This window comes from Trachemys scripta, chromosome 8, assembly GCF_013100865.1.
Source record: "Trachemys scripta elegans isolate TJP31775 chromosome 8, CAS_Tse_1.0, whole genome shotgun sequence".
Classification (NCBI taxonomy): Eukaryota; Metazoa; Chordata; order Testudines; family Emydidae; genus Trachemys; species Trachemys scripta.
In genome coordinates, this window is record NC_048305.1 from 61126441 (window position 1) to 61146908 (window position 20468).

Sequence of the window (20468 nt, forward strand, 5' to 3'; positions counted from 1 at the left end):
CCCACCCCCTCCAGGATGGAACCAGACTCCTAACTGCCCAGGAGCAGCTGTGGCCTTCCTGCTGTTGGGAAAATTGAAGCAGTTTGGAGGGAGGGGGACTCAGCAGTCATGCATACCCTGTGAAATACAAACATTTACCCATAAGGCTGCCATGACTTTAAAAATAAAAATCAGCAATTTTCTGAGGGCCTTATCTATAATTAGCGATCCAGATCCTCAGTCCTGTTAAGTCTGCTTTGTGCCAAAAATAGTCACGCAACATGTTTAAACAAAAATAATTGTATGTGTTTCAAAATACAGCATGTCACTAGAGCGTATATGTAAAACAATGCGAATCCTTGTGATATGTTATCCAAATGATTTCCATAAATGGTTGTTTGCCTTACGATAACATATTCTGATATTATCATTACTGGCAACAATTCTCCTATCAGCTTCCTCTTACTGAATACATCCACACATTCACCCACATGATCTTCAATGCTAAAATGAGGTCACGCGCCACTGGAGGAAAGGAAGGCAGTGACATTACAATTATGAGCAATGCTATAAAGGCTGAACCCTGAGCTCATCCCAAATAGTAAGGCTGGAAGCTGGCAGGTGCTTAAGTAGCAGAAAAGCTGCAGAGAGGCTGCAGAATCATTCTGCAGTAGCTACTGCACTCGACTAGCCTTCATGACCGTCTACATGACCCCTATCCTCCCCCCCCCATACCCGAATGGTGTGTACCCTTTTTGTGGCCTGAATCCCTGTCCCTTTGGTACAGAGCTCATCAATTCTGCTACAAGGACACCTTCTATGATGTATTCCTAAATTAGCATTAACTCTATTATCCCAATAAAACAATGGTCAGAACAGTTTTAGAGTCCTGAGTTTTAGAGTAAGAATACACATCTGACACTGTTATACCAAAGAGAATATTATTAAAATAGGGACATACCAGTGGAATACTGGGTAGTTATTTCAGCTCTTATGTTCCCTTCCCACAAAAACGAAACAGTCAAAAAGCACCACAGCTTTTGAATTACAAAGCTTCCTACCTTATTAGGAGAATTTGTCTATCACCATCACACTGCAAGAACCCATAGAAATGCAGACAGCAGAAGCTAGTGATTCCACAAGAAATCATTGCCACAGCCCCAAAGATAAACATTAAGTGCACAGAAGGTCTGTGATATGTCATAACATATACCAAATAACTCAATGGTCAACCTTGAAAGTACATGAAATATGTGCACTACAAAATTATGTTTGAACCCAGAATATTCTCTGCATTTTGTTTGGTAAGAAACAACAATTAACCGTCCTATAATGATTATTACTTCGGCATCATCAATCCAGCTGGGATTTCTGTCACACATTATTGCTGTTTATAGTACAAATTTGAAAAACTACACATCAATACTTGAATAATATATGAGCAAACATACCTGAATGTTTCCAAGCAGAGCAGATGGTGAAAAAGTGCTTAAACAGAACATAGAGAAGGTGGCATTAATTTTGTGTGGAAGTATGTACTGTAATGGATTTTATTTCCTGTTTTTTTTTCCAAGAGGTAAAAATGAGATTGAATGTACTCACAGCAAACATGCTCACTGATAGTTTAGCAAGTCTGTTGTTTTAGCACCTGTATATTTAATGTCCTGCACTATATCTAGATTAAAATCATCTGCATCTGCCGACCAGGAACAGTCCTGTTGCTATTCCCATTTTTTTCCCAGTAATGATTGTTTAATTAAATGTGCTTGTACTTTTCACATTTCAAAAAAGAGACAATTTCAATCATTTATATACTTTACAAATAAGAATGTTTTGACGTTGTTGAATTAATGTCACCAAAACTTTTATGAATTATTTTCTCTCATCTTTTTATTGTTTTTGTACATTTAGAAAAGAAGTTTATAAATGGTGGATAATATATATTGTAAATGATAATGAGTTATGGATAATATTTAATAAATAGCTGCTCTCTAACAACTTTGTATTAAGAACAAATGAAAGTTTAATGATAGCTTGTCTAATGTTCTCTATTTCATTTACATTTTTCACTGAACTATCTCACTAGTTTATTAATTGTTTGGGTGTTTGGGGAAAAAAGGAAATAATTGTGTGTGCCATTTCTATTAGTAATTAATTTCTCTTCTCCTTTCCAACCATTTCATGTGTATTGTGCACCTATAATCAAAAGTCACCCTGCCAATTTTCACTAATTCTTGTGATAATGTGGAGAATGCAGACAGGGGGAAAAGTATACATTCTATTTCATCACGAAAATGGGTTTTTAAAACGTAACAGTTTAAATATGGATTTGTTATTATATGAATGTATATGGGCTGGAGTCGCCAGTGTATAATTTCATTCTCATGGTGAAAGGAGTAGGAGGAAGCATGTGAGGGCAAGTTTGGAGGTAATGTACAGTAGAGGCAAGGACATAGAAGGGAAAGCTTCATTACACCTGATCCCATACTGACATAAAACCCATTATGGCCTGATCAGGGGTAGTGGAAGTTGGAGCAGAGCAGCAAGGAACCTAACATCCATTGGGGCCAAACAACCAGGGAGCAGAGAGTCAGAGCTAGTTCCTAACAGCCACCACTGCCCACTACATCCTAGCACAGCTTGGATGTAATGGAGAATGTGGACAATACATGTTCATAGGAGCACGGAGACAAGGTAGGTGAGACAACATCTTATATTGGACCAACTTCTGTTGGTGGAATGTACAAGTTTTCAAGTTACACAGAGCTCTTCTTCAGATCTGCTGAGGAAGCAGAGCACAGACAGATTTAGGAAATTGTTAAAAATGCCTGATCCTCCTGCTGTGTACCTTTAGGTCATTATTTAACAAGGCATCTAAGCATCTGCTTAACATAAGCATCTGAGTAGCCCCATTAACTTTAAAAGTTTGTGGAGCAGGGATTGTTTGGGTAACAACAAACAGCTTCAAAAGGAAAAAGTAGACTGTTAGCCATAATTTGGGTACATGTTTGCTTGGGTTTGCCTGGTCATCAACTAATCTATATTTTCCTCTTTGTAGTTTGAAATATTTGAGACACATAGACAAATCTTGTTGGCCATCTTCAGACAAGTAATCCAACTATCATCAACAGGGCTACTTGTGTTGTTAAGACCAGTTGGATTTGTCCCACAATGTTTTCATCCACAACATTGAAAATGCATTAAGCCACACAGGGATATGCATAGGGTGTTTGTGCAATCCTGAGGTGACTACAGACATACACATACTGATGCAATTTATTACTATTATTGTATGACTAACTCATTTTTTTCTGAAAATAAGTTCTAATTTTGGGGGTGTTGAAGAGACATGCAAAGTGTTCTTTCACTATGAAAAACAGTTCATAGTTGACAAGACAAGGGTAAAGTTTTAAATACCATTTGTTTTGAACATATTTAATGTAACGTGATTTTTAATGCTTGTTTATTTTATTTGAGGTTACATAAACTATTTGAACCCCTACTTCTTTCTCCCACCACCCACCATGTCCTCTGGTGCACCATCAGCAAGTCTGTGACCCAAAGAGCCATTTCCTATTTATAAAATTAAATTAGGGGTCCCATTTAGTTTTAACAATAGGAAAAGACACTGAAGTAGCCTGAAGGCCACATTGAGCTACCCAAAGAGTAGCCTGGGTTGGGGTAGAAGGTACAATTTAAAACTGACTTCCCTGCTGTTCTTCCCTCTACCCTATTGCCCCCATCTGTTTTCCTCTTTTGCCTTATCCCCCCCTTCTTTCACAGTGAAGTTTAACTGAAAAGCAACCCGGCCACTGATGTTGGAGTTCAAGGAGGAAGTGGTGGTTTCTCTTTGAAGTCCCATAGCTAGTGATCCTTCTGCAATGATACTCCAAAAGGAAACTGCAGCTTCCACCTGTAGCTCAACACTGATGCTGAGCAGTCTCCAAGGCATTGTCTACACCAGGGATTTGCCCTGATAGCAGCCATTAGGAGTCAGCAATCAGCATAACTGCACTGAAGCAAGCAAAGCTGCTATTTGCTCTAGAGGGGCTTATCCAGGGGGTAGTTACATGATTTTTCTGTTCTGGCTCTGATCCTGAAACTCATTACTCAGAAAGTAGAACTTCCACTGGCTTGAGTAGGAGTTTTATCTAAGTATAGGATTGCAGGATCAACTCCCCATTCTTATCAGGAAGAGTGGGAAATTGAGAGATTTTGCTATATGATGTCAGGGGCTTCAAGACAGAAACAGAAGACAAGAGAAAGATGTACAAGATTGGGGGTTAAAATGTGGCACAATACAAAATTAGCACATAATAGGCTTGAGATTGAATTATAATTGCTACAATATAGTGAGAAATTTTTCAATGGAAGTCCACAACCAACACACATACCATGATCAACAGTATAAGTATCATCAAAGGACTAGATCATTCTTAGACCTTCATTTTAAACTATTAAATGTACACAAGAAAGAATCAGTAACGGGTCTAACTGAATTCAAATACATTCATAATGTTTTACCTGAAATATAGAACGATTACAATTTGAATGGTGATTACTGAACTCACATGTAATATAATAATACTAATTTGTCTATAATCCCTTAATTAAAAATATATTCCACTGAAGGCCCATGATATGAATTTGGTGTTGAACGGGCCTTGCAACAATTTTACAAATTAATCTTTTTCAAGTCCATCATATGGGGTGGAAACCTGCACGTTTAAATAAATGAATCATTACAAATTCATGTGTAACAATAATAACTGGGTCTCACAATTAATTCATTGTAAAAACACTAAAACAATATCTGGCTATATAATATGCAATTAAACACAAGTATCTAACACATATTAAAGAGCTTCCAAGTTCTGAAAATTCTCATATGTATATAACTTATGCATCATTAAAGATAGGAATCCTAGAGGCAAGGGAATGCCTGGCAGAATATTATCAGACCTTAATCCTAATTTATGAGGAAAGTGTTTGAAAATAGCTAAGCGTGAAATCTGCATTAATTTACAGACATTATTTTGCTGTCAACAGATAAAACTTTAGGAGTATAGTTCTACCATCCTATTCAGGCAGAACACCCATTGACTTCAAAATGTTCCTAAAACATTTTTTTATGTTGTTTTATATGCAATTTGCAAAGCAAATCATTTTTATAATAATCAGTAAATCACTACTTATACAGACAGTTTTCAGATAAGAGGCAAAATCAAAGGGAGTTTTATTTAATTAAGGACTGCATAATTTGGCCAAAGTCTAATATGTTGCTACATTTCTGCCCTGGATATAGTGGGACACATAATGAAAGAATAAACTAAAATGGAAAGAAATGCATATATATTTTCAGATATTCTTTAAAATATAAAACTGCAGCTTTACACTTTTACAGCATTAGCTCATCAACAAAAATCATAAAAAACACAAAGTCAAATAAGTTCCTCGCTCACTAAGATATGATAAATTAATTGGCATAGCAAAAGTCTGTAGCGGAAGGGACAAGCACTGGATTGCAACTCAGGAGATTTGGGTTTAAACCACAGCTTTGCCATAGACTTCATGTGATTTTGGACAGTTGTTTAATCTCTCTATGCCTTATTTCCCTATCTATAAAATGGGGTGATTACCTCTTTACTTCACAGAGGTTCTGTAAGCAGAGATTCACTCATATTTGTGAGGCCCCCTAATACTACAGTGAAGGTCATATAGGCAGGTTGTAGAAGACTACTCAGCTATGGTATCCCTGTTCCACTATTCAGATTAAACATCCTCATTGTCAAGGACAATGAAGGTTTGAAAACTCTTTGGGGAAAGGATCAAATCTACCTACACATTTGTACAGCATCTAGTCCAAAGGATAATCCACATTTTGGAAACACGGCAACAGCTACTGCACCCCAATCCATGTCCATTTTCTATTGCAGAAACAAGGACATTTTTCTCCATGCTCATCATGATGCTAAAAATCACATTTGCATACACAGACAGAGAGAGCTTTGGGAGAGTCTTGTAAAATCTTGTTTCAAAATGTGCCAGCATCAGAGCAAAAAACTCCAGAACACTGAACAATCTGCGCCCTGCTTCTTTGCTTCCCTCAGTCCTAGATATTTTCGACTAGTGGCACTTCCTGAAACCTTCAATTCAATAATGTGACTGATTGAGGGAACATTCTCTCAGGAATCAGATGCCTGCAGCCACTTCAGCTTCTCAAAGAAGCTCTTACTGTCCAAATAAGACTAACGGCAAGATTGGTAGGATTGAAAATATCAAATAAATGTTTTCCTTCTCGAATGCCAAGCAGACAACTACTGGAATTTCTGAATACCTAGGGGTTTAAACTTGCTTAAAAAAATGCTTCATGTAATGAATTTTCTTCCTTGTCCACCCATACATACAGAGGCTTATATTCTCTGCTGAATATATTTGTTGCCATTTTAATTAATGTGGATTTTCAATTAGTATTTCCCTGTTCATTTCAGTATGATCCTTACATGAGCTAATGCTTTGCTGATTTGGTTAGAGAAAACATTTTGAGTGAAACTAACCAATGAAAAGGTCTATAAAAGATTTAAGAATAACTCAGATTAATGCGAACAATACTGGTATGGATGTCAAAGGAAACAAATAAACCAAATAATCAGCTGTGAACATGTAGGATAAATCCCAATAAGGACAACACACATAGTTCATTATGACTCAATTATACTCCATGTCTGTCGACATGCTCTGTCTAGCACACTTCTACAGGAACCTCCAAATTGTAAGTGTTTTTTGTGTACACTAGTAGACCTCATCCAATGCCTGCTGAAGTCATTGGAAAAGCTGACATTAACTTATACAGGCCCTAGATCAGGCTGTAGGTGCATGATGTATAATCCAATGTCTGTCAGAACAATTAAATAAAATTACTATTATATATTAATTTTTCTGCCTGAATTTTTAAAATTAATTACTTCCTATGACTCCTAGTCAACAGGATACTATTTCTCTGACCTGGGGAGGGGGGGGGGGAACCTTCTTTACCTTGCTCAAGTTTAGTCATTTGCATTTAAAATGAATAATGCTGAATTTTTCCTCCCACTCCAGGCCTGTTTGCATTTAGGTTTGCATGCAAGTTATATTTAGTTCTGTGAATAACTTCCACATTTTGCATGACAGTGCTAGAAACAAGGAAGCTACAATTTTTATAAAATGAAAAAAATCCCCAGGGAAACAATTTTTGCTAATGCACTGATTATTGCTTTTAGCGACACCAATATCTTCATCCCCTTCTAGAAACACAGGATCATAAAGAGGCTACAACAGCTACTTTCTATTAAACGATTTCAAACAATTGGACCAAGTGTTATGCACAGTATTGCCAATTCCAGTAATTTGATCATGAATCTCATGAGATTTGGTGTTTTTATTAAAACCTGAGCATCCAGAAGCAATAGACTACATAAAAACAAAAAAACAAAAACAAAAAGTCAGATTTTCAAGTGTCTAGCCCCAATAATTGGAAAGAAGGACCTGAGAACATTTTCTCCCAAATATGGAATTTCCACCTAAAATTACACTTGTTTGAATTGCAGTATGGGCAACATGTAACCATGGTCCACCACGAAACTTAAGTTCCATTATCCTATAACCATTCAGGGCGGGGTAGAAATGGGAACTTTATGTCGCTGGAGTGGAGAAATTTCCAACCACTTAATTGGAAACACAGGATTTGCTTTTAATCCTAGAAGGTTTTGAAATACTGGACATTAAAATCACAGATTTATTCATGGAACAACATGGGTCAAAATTTTAGAGGGTGATAATATATTACCATTTTCATTTCCAAAGCCAAAAACTGCAATCTTGCTACCAAACTGGCTTACCTTTTCCAACAGAGGGTTATGAAAAATAGTAATAACAAAACTTAGTTTTCTAGAAAAAAAATTCTGTAAAAGATATGCTATATTAAGATTATATGATGGTGTAGCACACCATAAAAGTTGTGAAGCTAATTTCAGATGACCTGCCTAACTCATATATGTAAAAAGCAACAGAGGGTCCTGTGGCACCTTTAAGACTAACAGAAGTATTGGGAGCATAAGCTTTCGTGGGTAAGAACCTCACTTCTTCAGTGCAAGAAGTGAGGTTCTTACCCACGAAAGCTTATGCTCCCAATACTTCTGTTAGTCTTANCCAATTGTGTCCATATCTCTGTTATTCTGGACAGTTACTATGGAGATGACCTATGAATTAAAGAAAACTGCACAAATATGGAATGATAGTTTGGGTGCTATGAAGGTTTAATTAGCATTTGTTTGGGATGCTCACATTACTCTTGACTGGTGAAACCATATATGAGTTAAGTATCAGAGGGGTAGCCGTGTTAGTCTGAATCTGTAAAAAGCAACAGAGGGTCCTGTGGCACCTTTAAGACTAACAGAAGTATTGGGAGCATAAGCTTTCGTGGGTAAGAACCTCACTTCTTGCACTGAAGAAGTGAGGTTCTTACCCACGAAAGCTTATGCTCCCAATACTTCTGTTAGTCTTAAAGGTGCCACAGGACCCTCTGTTGCTTTTTACAGATTCAGACTAACACGGCTACCCCTCTGATACTTAACTCATATATGGTTTCACCAGTCAAGAGTAATGTGAGCATCCCAAACAAATGCTAATTAAACCTTCATAGCACCCAAACTATCATTCCATATTTGTGCAGTTTTCTTTAATTCATAGGTCATCTCCATAGTAACTGTCCAGAATAACAGAGATATGGACACAATTGGAATTCAAGAGAAAAACTAACATACTCAAAAGAACTTTGTTTGCTCCACATTTTATGAACTAGTAGATATCATCTGAATGTAATAATCAGTCAAGATCAACAATTCAATATTTAAAAATACATGAAGTCTATTAAAAACAAACAAGACACAAGTAAAAGTTCTGTTAGCTGCAAATATGACTTTTAAATGGGTCTCTGACATTGCTTCTTTTCTGCTTGTTTTAAGTTTTACCGTTGTTATAACTATTTTTGTAATATCAACTCTGGAAAAGCGGTTCTCAAACTGTAGCTCAAAGAGCACTTGCTAGCCACAAGGTGCTGGGTCTTCCTTAACCCCCATTAATAGCAGTGCTTAGTGTGTGCAGAGGGGAGTGTCACTCACACCCCCACAAGATATTTATGAAGCTTAAGAGGGATCGCTGTGGAGAGCAGAGCATCTGCCAGAGGGCATGGGCCCATTAGCAGCCATTCCCTATTCACTGGCCTTTTTGCCTGTCTGTTGCACCCAGAGGTGTCTTGTGTCCTGGAGGAAGGGAGTGGAGCTACCTCTGCAGCTTCCGGGGGGCGGGGAGGGAGAGGGAATGTGCAACGGAGCCTAGAAGCTGTGGAGGGGATGGGGTAAGCTGCAGGGGATATTGACCCTCCTCCACCAACTGCCCAGCACGGTGTAGGGACAGGATCACTGCCAGGCCAGCAGGGAGGAATGGGATAGAGTGGGGAGTAGCAGCAACAGAGGTGGGGAGCAGTTGGGGCAGAAGGGCAGAGGCAGCACCCCCGGCAAAGGCCCCACGGATTCAGAGAGAACCCTGGATTCCCATTGTCCCCGCACCCCCATTCCCAGAGAGACTCTCAAGCTCACTGACTATCACTTCACCCAGCCACAAAGTTCCCCATCCCCAATGACTGTCACTTTACCCCCATACCCAGAGAGGCCCAAGCCCCACCAAATCTCACTTCACTTCCCAGCCTCCAATCCCAGAAAGCCCCAACCTCACTGAATCTCCCTGAACCCCCAGCCCTATATCTCCAGATAAACCCTCTAAATCCCAGAGATCCCCCAAACTGCAATGAATCTCACCCTACACCCAGACCCTTAACACTAGAGATTCCAAACTCCAGTGAATCTCACTGAACCACAGTGCCCAGAAAGACCTGCAACCCCACTGAATGTCCCTGCACTCTCAAACACCCCCAAAAGACCCAACAGCCCACTGAAACTCATTGAAGCCCCAGGCCGCTGTCCCAGAGACCCCCCAAATGCACCATATGTCACTACACCCCCCAACCCCAGAGACCCCCCCACCCCACTGAATCTCACTGTACCCCAACCCCAGCCCCAGAGAGATCCATGCAAATCTGAGAAGCCCATTGGACCCCAATCCCACATAATCTCAATGTACCCCTAGCCCTGTACCCCATAGAGATCCTCCAAGTCTCACAGAATCTCACTGCACTCCCCATAGCCCTATCTCCCAAACTCACAGGATGTATTTTAATATTTGCATGAGGTCTGTTGCCTCATTTTTAAAAAAACAGCATAAATATAAATAGGTTTCTGAAACTAAAAATTACTACATATATTACAGAAATGCATTTGAAGAAAATTTGCATTGTGTGTATCAAGTGCATAAACATTTACTTGGACTGTGGTTATGACAGACCTCCCATTTTTTTTTCAGACCACTTCAAGCACTGATTACAAGGCGTGTTTTTCCATGTAAGCAATTGCTGTAGTGTGTATAGGGTGTCATACAATCTTGAATGGGATAGGAGGTTGGTTATGGGGCACTCTGTTAAGGCATGGTCCATGCTATGAAAAGTTCCAAAAGCCCCTGTTTCACATATAATTTCTTAACCACAAGGCGCCCAATCCTGCATTTCTGCACTCTTTAACTCTCATTCTTTCAGTGGAAGATCTGGGGGCATACTAGAGGCAGAATTGTATCCTCTGGCTGAAATTCTGGCTGCATCGAAGCCTATGACAAAACTGCCATTGACTTTAATGGGACCAGAATTTCACGCAATGTATCATTCATTTTAGTTAAACACGTTAAGATAGGGGAGGTGATGAACTTAATAATTAAGACTGATCAAAAAAGTCCATCAAAAATATTTTTCAAAAGAAAATTGCATTTGACTTCAACTAAACAAACTATTTTTTCCCACAAAAGGTGATTGCTTTCCCCAGAACATTTTGAGTTTTCATCAAAAAACATTTTAGCAGAAAATTAAGGGTCTTTTCTCCCCCTAGAAAAAGTCAACATTTTCTACAAAAACATTTTTCAACCAGTTCTCTAATAATCCATCTTGAAGAAATGTGAATGAACCACACAAAAAAAATGTAGTCATAAGAAAGCTTATTCCTTAGGTAAAATACTAAGGCAAGCTACTATGAATAGTTGAGCTAATTTGCTATTTAAAACATTATATTCCATACAGAAGATGTATAGTCAAATGCAGAATGACTAGACTGACATCAGGAAATCTCTAAATTGCTTGATTTTATAAAATGATACTACTTACACTAGAGGATGACAAAAGCAATGACACTGATTGATACAAGGATTGTAATGCTTTTAGGGCTAAGATTTTTCAAAATTTGATGCTTTCTCTATGTATGTAGGCTTTTATATTGCACTCATCACTGTAAAAGAACTTTTCTTCCTGCAAGTCCATTGAAAATCTGTGCTGCATTATCACTTGCCTTGAAGTATTAGCCACTATACTATCTGTACAGTTTAAAATTTGTTTGAATTTAATTTTTAGAACACATGGACTGGACTTTGATCTAACTACTATCATTTTGCCTGTTAGAATGAGATAAAATGGCAACTATGAAACACCTTGCATTTACTGAATTTCTTAACATAGCTGAGCCCTTTAATGGAAAAAAACAATGTATGTTGTTATTAAACAACACATAGAGGTTTTTGTGGCATGATATATTTATCTCTTCATTTTAAAGGATAAGCACAACATTTTTGGACTAGGCAAACTCATTAATCCTGGGACCTTTTATATTCCCATATATATTTTACCCTTCAGAGTGAATAAATATCACCTGTACTGTGTTCTGATGGAGGAGTCAGCATAAACTCTTGGCTCAAACTCAGCATTTTCTGCTATTTGTGTTTCTTTTCAATTAGCGCTTACTCTAGAGTTTAAGTACAGCTCTGGTCACTCTGTGCAGTGATGTTTAAGACCCAAATCTGGAGTCATCCATTAACTTTGCTAATTTAAACTAAATTGTAGCCTAAATTCTGGAATGACTGAGTATTTGAAAAACAAATGGATGCTTTCTGGTTGCAATCACTTCTTGTCGGTAACATTTCAAGATAGGACTGTCAATTTAAAAAAATAAAGATTCATTAAAGCAGAAAAAAATACCTATCAATATGTTTGGGGTCATCCCCATACACACACACAAACTATTAGGAAATAGATTCTAACATAAAATAAATAAAGGAGATTCATGCAAAGGGTAACACAGTTGTTACAGATCATACTGGAGGAATTTTAAAAAGTGCTCAGCATTGGCCTAATGCTGCTTCCATTGAAATCAATGGTAAAACTCCTATTGACTTTGATGGGAAGAAAGTTAGGCCAATACACAGCGTTTTTTGAAAATCTCTCCCAGGTCCACTAATAGACTAAATAGTAGAACAGAGTAAAGGACAGATTTTCCAAAGAGCTCAGCACCCAACCCAGTTGGGATTGTTGGATTCGGAGTACTGTTGTAAATCTGGGTACTTCATTAAAGTGCCTAAATATGTGGTGGACTCTGAAAATCTGGCCCCAGATGTGGGTACTGAGCACTTTTGAAGGTCTAGCCCTAAGACTTTAATATCCATTTTGGTATTTTATTCTCTAAGATGGATATCCACATTTGGAAAATATGACATTAATTTCCCATGTACATCAGGTTCCTCTGCTTTACACACACACAATCCTCTCTAAAATCTACAATAGTTGCTTCCTTCACATCATCATTCCTAACAGTCAAGCTTCATGAACATTTCTAGATCATATTTGTTTATTTTATTGTTGTATTTTTTAAGGAATGATTGAAGTTGTGCTAGATATTTATATTCTTCTCTTGGACTGCTTATAAAAGGACTTCTTTTATCTGAAAATACAGCTGTAATAAAATAATGTGTATCATGTTACTAATAATTCTCTTTATTGATTGCTTTGACCTCTTCCTCCTCCTGCATATTTTATATATACGTATTCAGGAGTATTCAGACAAAAACATACAAATGTAAAAGGAAAGATCATAAATAGAAACGAAGGCTTCAAAAAGTTGCCCTTTCCACACACATATCCAAAGATAGAAATTAGCCATGTTGATTACTTTAAATGAAAAAATATTTTTAGGGTGGCATGTTCTCCCACATTTATACTCCAGTCATTTAGTTCAAGATTCTACTGTTTTCCATAAAACTGGCACATAAGAGAAAATGTTAGACTAGGTGCAGAATCAGAGAAGGATAATATACCAAACTGTGCCCTTTTTGAAAGCAAAAACTGTAGTAAATGTGACACACACAAACACGCTCAAGAGCAACTGTACTTTATTACCTGGCCCCAATCACCTGACACAGATTATGTTACAAAAGGTTAATACCCTATCATGTTGCAAGGGTCAGCATCCACAGACTCCAGTGGCTATTGTTACGCCTGTGTGCCGACCCCCAGCAACACAAATCGTATTTAATTAGTCTGGAAGCCAGAAAACCATGTCTGTGTCTAGTAACCTCAGCAAAATCTCTCCTTTGTGTTCATTATAAACAACCCCGTCTCTCCTTCACCATGAGGATCACTAAGCTCTCTTCAAATTCTGCCCAGTGCAGGCTGAAAGACTGTTAATCCCAAAGCTAAAATAATGTGCATTGCATTCATGTTGCAGCTAACATAGCTAGCCCTTGGAATGCTGCAAGACTCCATTCCACCTCAATGTCCAATATGTGATGACAATTAAAAAAGAGTTAAGGGGACTGTGTGTGCAAATGCTTCTAAGTATTAAATTCACAGTAAGGCGAGAGAAAAATGTTGGATGGGGGAGTGGGAAAATGTTCCCCAATCCTCTTGGTGACTGAGCCTATCCTCTCACACGCACCTACACAAAAATAAAAATTTTCTCATCATCATTTTATTGAGCATCTTGCATGAGGTGGGGATTTTGTTGTTGTTGTTGCTCATGAACTTTTGCAGCAATTTTGTGAAATTTTGCCATCATTCAAAATGGTCACCATCTCCCATTAAAGAGTGAAAGAAGGCTGTCCTCAGCTAAGGGGGCTGCCATTTCCCAATCCACCCTTTAATGTGGGACTAATGTTTCTCCTATTAAAGATGGCCACCATCTCCCATTGTTTCCAAAGTGAGTGAAGCCCAACTGTTCTCAGGGAAAATGGCTCTTTGGTTTGGAAATGGGACTGGAAACTGTGAGAGGACAAGAGAATGTTGCTTGGGTGCAGGTAGGAGCCTGAAGGGAGGTACCAGGAGACCATGGAATGCAGGAGGGAGTCTGCATGAATGGGGGAATGGGGGGTGTAAGAGAGACTGGAGGGATGCATTAGCAAGGCTGAGGGGCAAAAGAAGAGGGGGAAAGGAACAGAGAAAATGTAGTGAAAAAGAGACTGCAAGGAGCACAAATTAATGTAGACTTGCAAGTGGGGAGCAGAAAACTGAGATGAAGGAGGCGTGAGAGTCAGGAAACTTAATTGTACAGTGAGGTAGCTAAGAAGAGAATGAGGTAAGAAAACAGAGGACGGACACAATGGCAACTCCTAGTTCAGTGATTAGGAGAGGTTAAACAAATTTTCTTCCAGCAGGCTGCAGAGAGGTCACATTTTTTATGAATGCATTTACCACTGATTTTTTTGAACCTGAAATACTCCAATGATGTCACCCCTCACCCTTTTATCCACAGTATCACACTTTTAGCTGCTTTTCCTAAAGCCCCAGCTGCAGAATCAGGAGATTTCATATGGATATTTGCTTTAATTTAAAAAATAAAGTTTCTAGCCTTCGTATTTACAAAATAAAGCTTGAACTCGTGAAACAAGTGGACCTTAAAGGCTCAGAAACCAGAAGAGAAATAATGTCAACCCCCCAAACTCGTTATTTTTAATCTCATGATTTTAAAGCCAATCTCACGGTTTTTTGAGGTCTGAGTCATGATTTTTGGACATTTGGGGTTGGCAGTACTGTTAATCACACATAAATTGGGAGTTGGTGGCTTCCTACTAAAGGCTAAATATCAGAAGGCAAGTGAAAAATCATGCAATTCATTCTTTTATTTTTTCAGTGTTGTTCAAAGTCTCATATGAATTTGAATAACTGGGGTAGGCAACGCTGGGGTAGAGATATGCAAGGCAGGCATATCACAGAGGATTTTTGTCCTAACATCTGCCCTGGTGTAGGAAAGAGAGGTGGATGAAGCAGTCACACCAGACAGCATTAGGCCCTTACACTGGTCCTGCAGCAGGATAGAAGTGGATGAGGCCAGCATTTCAGAGGACTATGAGGTGAAGTGAGTGAGGAAGGCACCTCACAGCAGCTTTGCCCCTGCAGCAAGTTAGATATAGGTGAAGCCAGCACATCATAGACAGAGAGTATATCTACATAGCCTCCATCTTCCAAACTGGGTTGATGGACTCAGGATTGCAGAGCTCACACTAGTGTTCTAAAAATAGCTGCGTAAATGGTTCTTTGAAGTTGTGGCTCAAGCTAGGGCTTGGACCCTGACATCCACCCTCCTTCCTAGCTAGAACCTGAGCTCCAGCCTGAACTGCAGTTTTTAGAGTGGTAGCATAAATCCAGTGAGCCTGACTCTATCAACCCTGGCAGGAGGCTCACTGCCACAGGCTGTGTGGACATACCCTGTGTGTTCTGTGACCAGCCCCATTCCACCATAGAGGTCATGAAGTCATTCCTGGTCTGTTGCAGAAGAAGCTGAGGGATGTACCCAAAAGAGGTTTGTGATTAGCCTTACAGCAGGATAGTTATAAGTGCATTCCACAAAATGACCATGCTTTGACATCAGCTCTGGTCCAGCATTCCAGCAATTCCACGGAGCCTTTCCTTCTGAGGTAGTGAAATCAAAGCGGTTTTGTTACTGAAACTTGCTTTGGCTTGTGACTAGAATGTTTTGGAGAAATTAATTGTTCTCCTTTTCTTAACAAACAGGATTTGTTGTATGTATGAAACTTTTCATACACCTCCATTACATACAGTATATGGATTTATAGACAGTATTTGAGTACTGTAGAAACAGTCACAGCAACACAAATTCACTTAGGATTTTGAATAATAGTATTAATTCACCATATAATCATTTGGATGTCACATTTATTATCATAGGTGTTCAGCTGTAATTTAACATTAGCTAGTGACCACTTGAAAAAAGAGTAAGGAGTCTGGTGGCACCTTAAAGACTAACAGATTTATTTGGGCATTAGCTTTTGTGGGTAAAAAAACCACTTCTTCAGATGTATCACAAAAGCTTATGCCCAAATAAATCTGTTAATCTTTAAGGTGCCACGTTTTTTGTTGTTGTTGTTGTTGTTGTTGTTGTTTTCGTGGATATAGACTAACATGGCTTCCGCCTGATGCTTGAAAAAAGAGTTATCCTTATTTCTGAAGCTAGCCTGCAGTTAAGATTCCCTCACTGCTTCTAAATCAGCATAGTTATGTGCAAAATTTGTTCTTCTTCTGCATTTTTAAAAAAAAAAAATATATATATAAATCATTTCTCCCCTCCCCCATGTCATGTTATGCAAATTTGTAGACATATCGACAGCACATAACTATTTGAGAGAGTCTAATATAAACTAGGAACTTACCAGTTATGACTTACATCTGAAAGAAAGGTACAAAGGGGTTCATTAGTGAAACAGTTAAAGCTGTACCCCATTGTGCCTAGGTAGACATGAGCAACTGAGAATTTCCCTTTTTGTTAGCTTTCTCACAGCCTAAACTGCCTATGTTCTTTCTGTATGTGTTGCATTAGTGAATTTCCACTGCTGTTCTAATGTACTCCTCCTATGTCAAAGGCCTGCAAACTGTAATGAGTCATGGCTTGCTTGCTTTTATTGCACAGTGCTCTTCCCTGGCCATCCCTGTGAGAAGATTTGCAATGTGATTGTTCTTGGCTCATCAGGTATTGGTACACTCCTTGTTTAGTATGTACTTTACTGAATTTTAAATATAATAACTGCACCAATTACAATCTTTAAAATTCAGTATTCTTTTCTGAAAATGCATACTGATTTAAATAAATTGGCAAAAGTAGTGTCCGGGTGAAGACAGACAATGTGATGAAGTGAGGAAAATGGCCAGGGGGGAAGATATGAAAATGGTGGACCGCAAGTGCTTCCAGGGTAATGGTGTATACAAGGAAAATCAAAAGGTATAATTTGGTTAATGGGGAGGCTGTGATAATATAGAAGCACCATGACTATGGCACAAAATGCAGAAGAACCTTCATCCAAATATAAGGAGGTCACCTCCAGCATGGAACTGCATTAAGAGACCATTTGGACTGAGGACTACGTGCTCTGGTCTCCCAACCTCTGAAACACAGGCTGTAGGAGGCTAGCTAGCCAAAAGACAAGTGCTCCAGTTCGAACAAAGAAGTAAGAAGAGAGAGATGGAGAGGTTGAAGAAGGGTTTGGAAAAAATTATGGAGGGGGGCTGAGAGAAAGGATGCCAATACATTTAGGGCTAGGCACGTTCACTAAAGAAACTAACCTTTTTATTTCAATCTTCATCATGCTGTAGATAAAGGAATTTTCTTCATTCTCCACTAAAAAATTGGGTGGGATAGCTCAGTGGTTTGAGCATTAGCCTACTAAACCCCAGGTTGTGAGTTCAATCCTTAGGGGGCCCTCTTAGGGATCTGGGGCAAAATCAGTACTTGGTCCTGCTAGTGAAGGTGGGAGGCTGGACATAATGACCTTTCAGGGTCCCCTCCAGCTCTATGAGACAGGTATATCACTCTGAACCTGAATACACTCCCACTAAGAAAACAATTTTACATGTTTGTAGCAAAAACTATGCCCTTTTCTGTTTGGTCCTAAAATCATCTAGGCTTGTAACCAGAGGTGCCATCTGGTCACCACACTGGAGACCATGACATGCGCTGAAAACAAGAAAGCATCTCTGATTGCATTAGTTATGAATGCTAGAGCCATTAAGATCTCCTTTAACTCTGAACCTAACTTCAATGATTTCTTAGCCTTTTTTGACAATCTGGCTGCCAAATTGTCAGTCCACATTAGTACTGGTCTTGCAAAACACCTTCCTCTGAGGGCTTCTGGTGCAGTGAAGAAGCAGCCTCAAAAACATTAAGCTCAGTGATATTGCCATTGGTTTCTTTCAGGAGAAAGTCCCTTTCCAGTGGGATAGCAGAATCTGACTAGTGATGAAACTGCCCTGTCCACTTTGGGAAGAGACACAAAATCTACTTTGCTATGGTATATGTTGTAGAATTTTTTGGAAAATCCGGACAATCTCATAGACTTTGCTGGAGTTTCCCATTTGGTCTTAATTATTTTTTCCAGAGAGACAAAGACAATGTTTTAATGAATTAAATGATGAGGAAGATGAAGAACCAGCAGACATAATTCTATTCCTTTTATTATGCTTTTTTATTTCCATGTATGAAAACCTTGTGAGCAGAGCCTTTACCTCTGGCACCCTCTGGGGACAAGTCAGATGAACTTTTGGGGAAAGCATAGGGCAGTCTTTTTCCTACATTTCCAAAGTAATTTCTTGAACCCTTTTAAAAATTGTACTCCTATGGGGAGAGGGGGATTGGGAACCAGAGTCAGATGAGGTGTCCTGCGAATCTCTTCTGCTAACAGTTATCTCTTTATCTTTGCCCCTTTGAGAATGGATAGAATGCCTCTGAGCTGCTGCCTATAACTCACAAGACGGTAGCCTCCCAGATAAAGGTGGTTTTCATGCCAAATCCAAGAGCTCCCTAGCCCAAGAGGGACTTTATTCCTAAAGGGAGATTCCCTTCTTCTCCCCTCCATGCAGAATTCTTGACTTCCGCTGGGGCTCAGAAAAACAATTGCCCAGTGTGAGGGAAGGAAGGAGAGAGGGGCAAGATGATGAGACCTGTGTTGCAGGAGGGCACACACCCAAAACGGTCTCACCAGCTGCCCTTTACTATGCCTTTGGTGGATTTAGTCGCTGCCATTTATGGCTTCCCCATGCCAAGCCACTGCCCCTTGATGTAACCACCTATCGCAGCTGAAGGGCTCTCTTCATTTTCCTGCCATTCTTCGAGACATTCGCAGCCTGTCAGATTGCCCATTGGTGGAGAACTCCTGGGGAACCAGCTCCTGTGTCAGAGTGAGGTGGCCAAAGTGAAGCCCTTCCAATCCAGTAGTATTGGCAGCTGCAGTGCATAGGGAACAAACCTCTCCTTCTGCACCCTCTGGCTAGGTGGGCCAGGCCAGATGCCCATGGTCTGCGGCAATGTCAGCACCACCTGACCCATCTTGCAGGGATACAAAGTGGGCGCTGGGGCAGGCACAGTGGCAATTCCGGGCAGGAGACAAACCGCCTCTGCAGGGTTGGGTTATTTATTTAGAATCCTCTCTCTTGCAGCACGTGCTGGATTCCACCACTCTGCCTGCAGCACAGAACAAAACTGAGAGGGTCACTGGAAGGTGAGCCCTGAGAGAGAATTTGCCATTTCTTCTATTATCCTGCCCACAGTAATCCAGACGGTAGCCATTTATTCTTTGAAATACCAGTGCAAGCAATACTTCCACAATAGATATGTATTTCATGAAGACTCAAGCATAGGCAAAGAGACCTATATTGAACTGATGCTCATCAGTTCCAATGCCGAATTTAAGGAATTTCTTGTGTGAATCTTGAATAGGAAAAGAAAATTACTTAGCTAGTGATCTAGATGCATATTATCTCTTATTGGTTAAAAGTCAGATATCTAATATAGGCTGAAATCACCTGTTCTGGGGAAGCCCATTTTGTCTTTGACAGATCATGTGGAAATTAAGATGCAGATAACTAAGAGAATCTTCTACTGATTGACATAGAAGTGTGATATTTACTAGTCAAGTTAGAAGTTTACTTTCCATTCTAAATTGGTTGCTACTGACCACAGTTCATCCATCATCCCAGGACAGAGTAAGCTTTAGAGATGTTCATGCCTATATCTGTACTACTATTTGCTAATAAAATAAAAATGGAAATGTATATCAAGCAACCTGTGCATGATTGACTGAGTTTTGTACCACAAGATTTATTTATGCTTATCCAACCTATCCAGGTTGCTTCCCAGCAGGTTTAAATATAATTCCAGAATTCTCTCTGACTATTCTGACTATTGCCACGTTAAACCTGGAGTCAGTGACATGAACTGATCCAAATTGTCTATGTGTAAGAAGCCACACACTGATGGAATACAAATACTCTTACTGAAAATCTAAGATGCCAGAAATACAGTTAGGTATTTGACTTAAATGTCTACTTAGATAATAACCATTCTACCTATGAATTATCAAAAAGTCTGAGGGTACGTGGTGGTTTCATGATCCTCAGTAAGATTAGATGTCTGAAAATGTCATGTCCTTGCCTGGGGACTCTTAAGTGCATCAGTTCACATTTTAGCCCTTTGTCTAGTGAAATGAATTTGTTCTCTTGAAAGCTGAGGACATCAATCATGAACGTC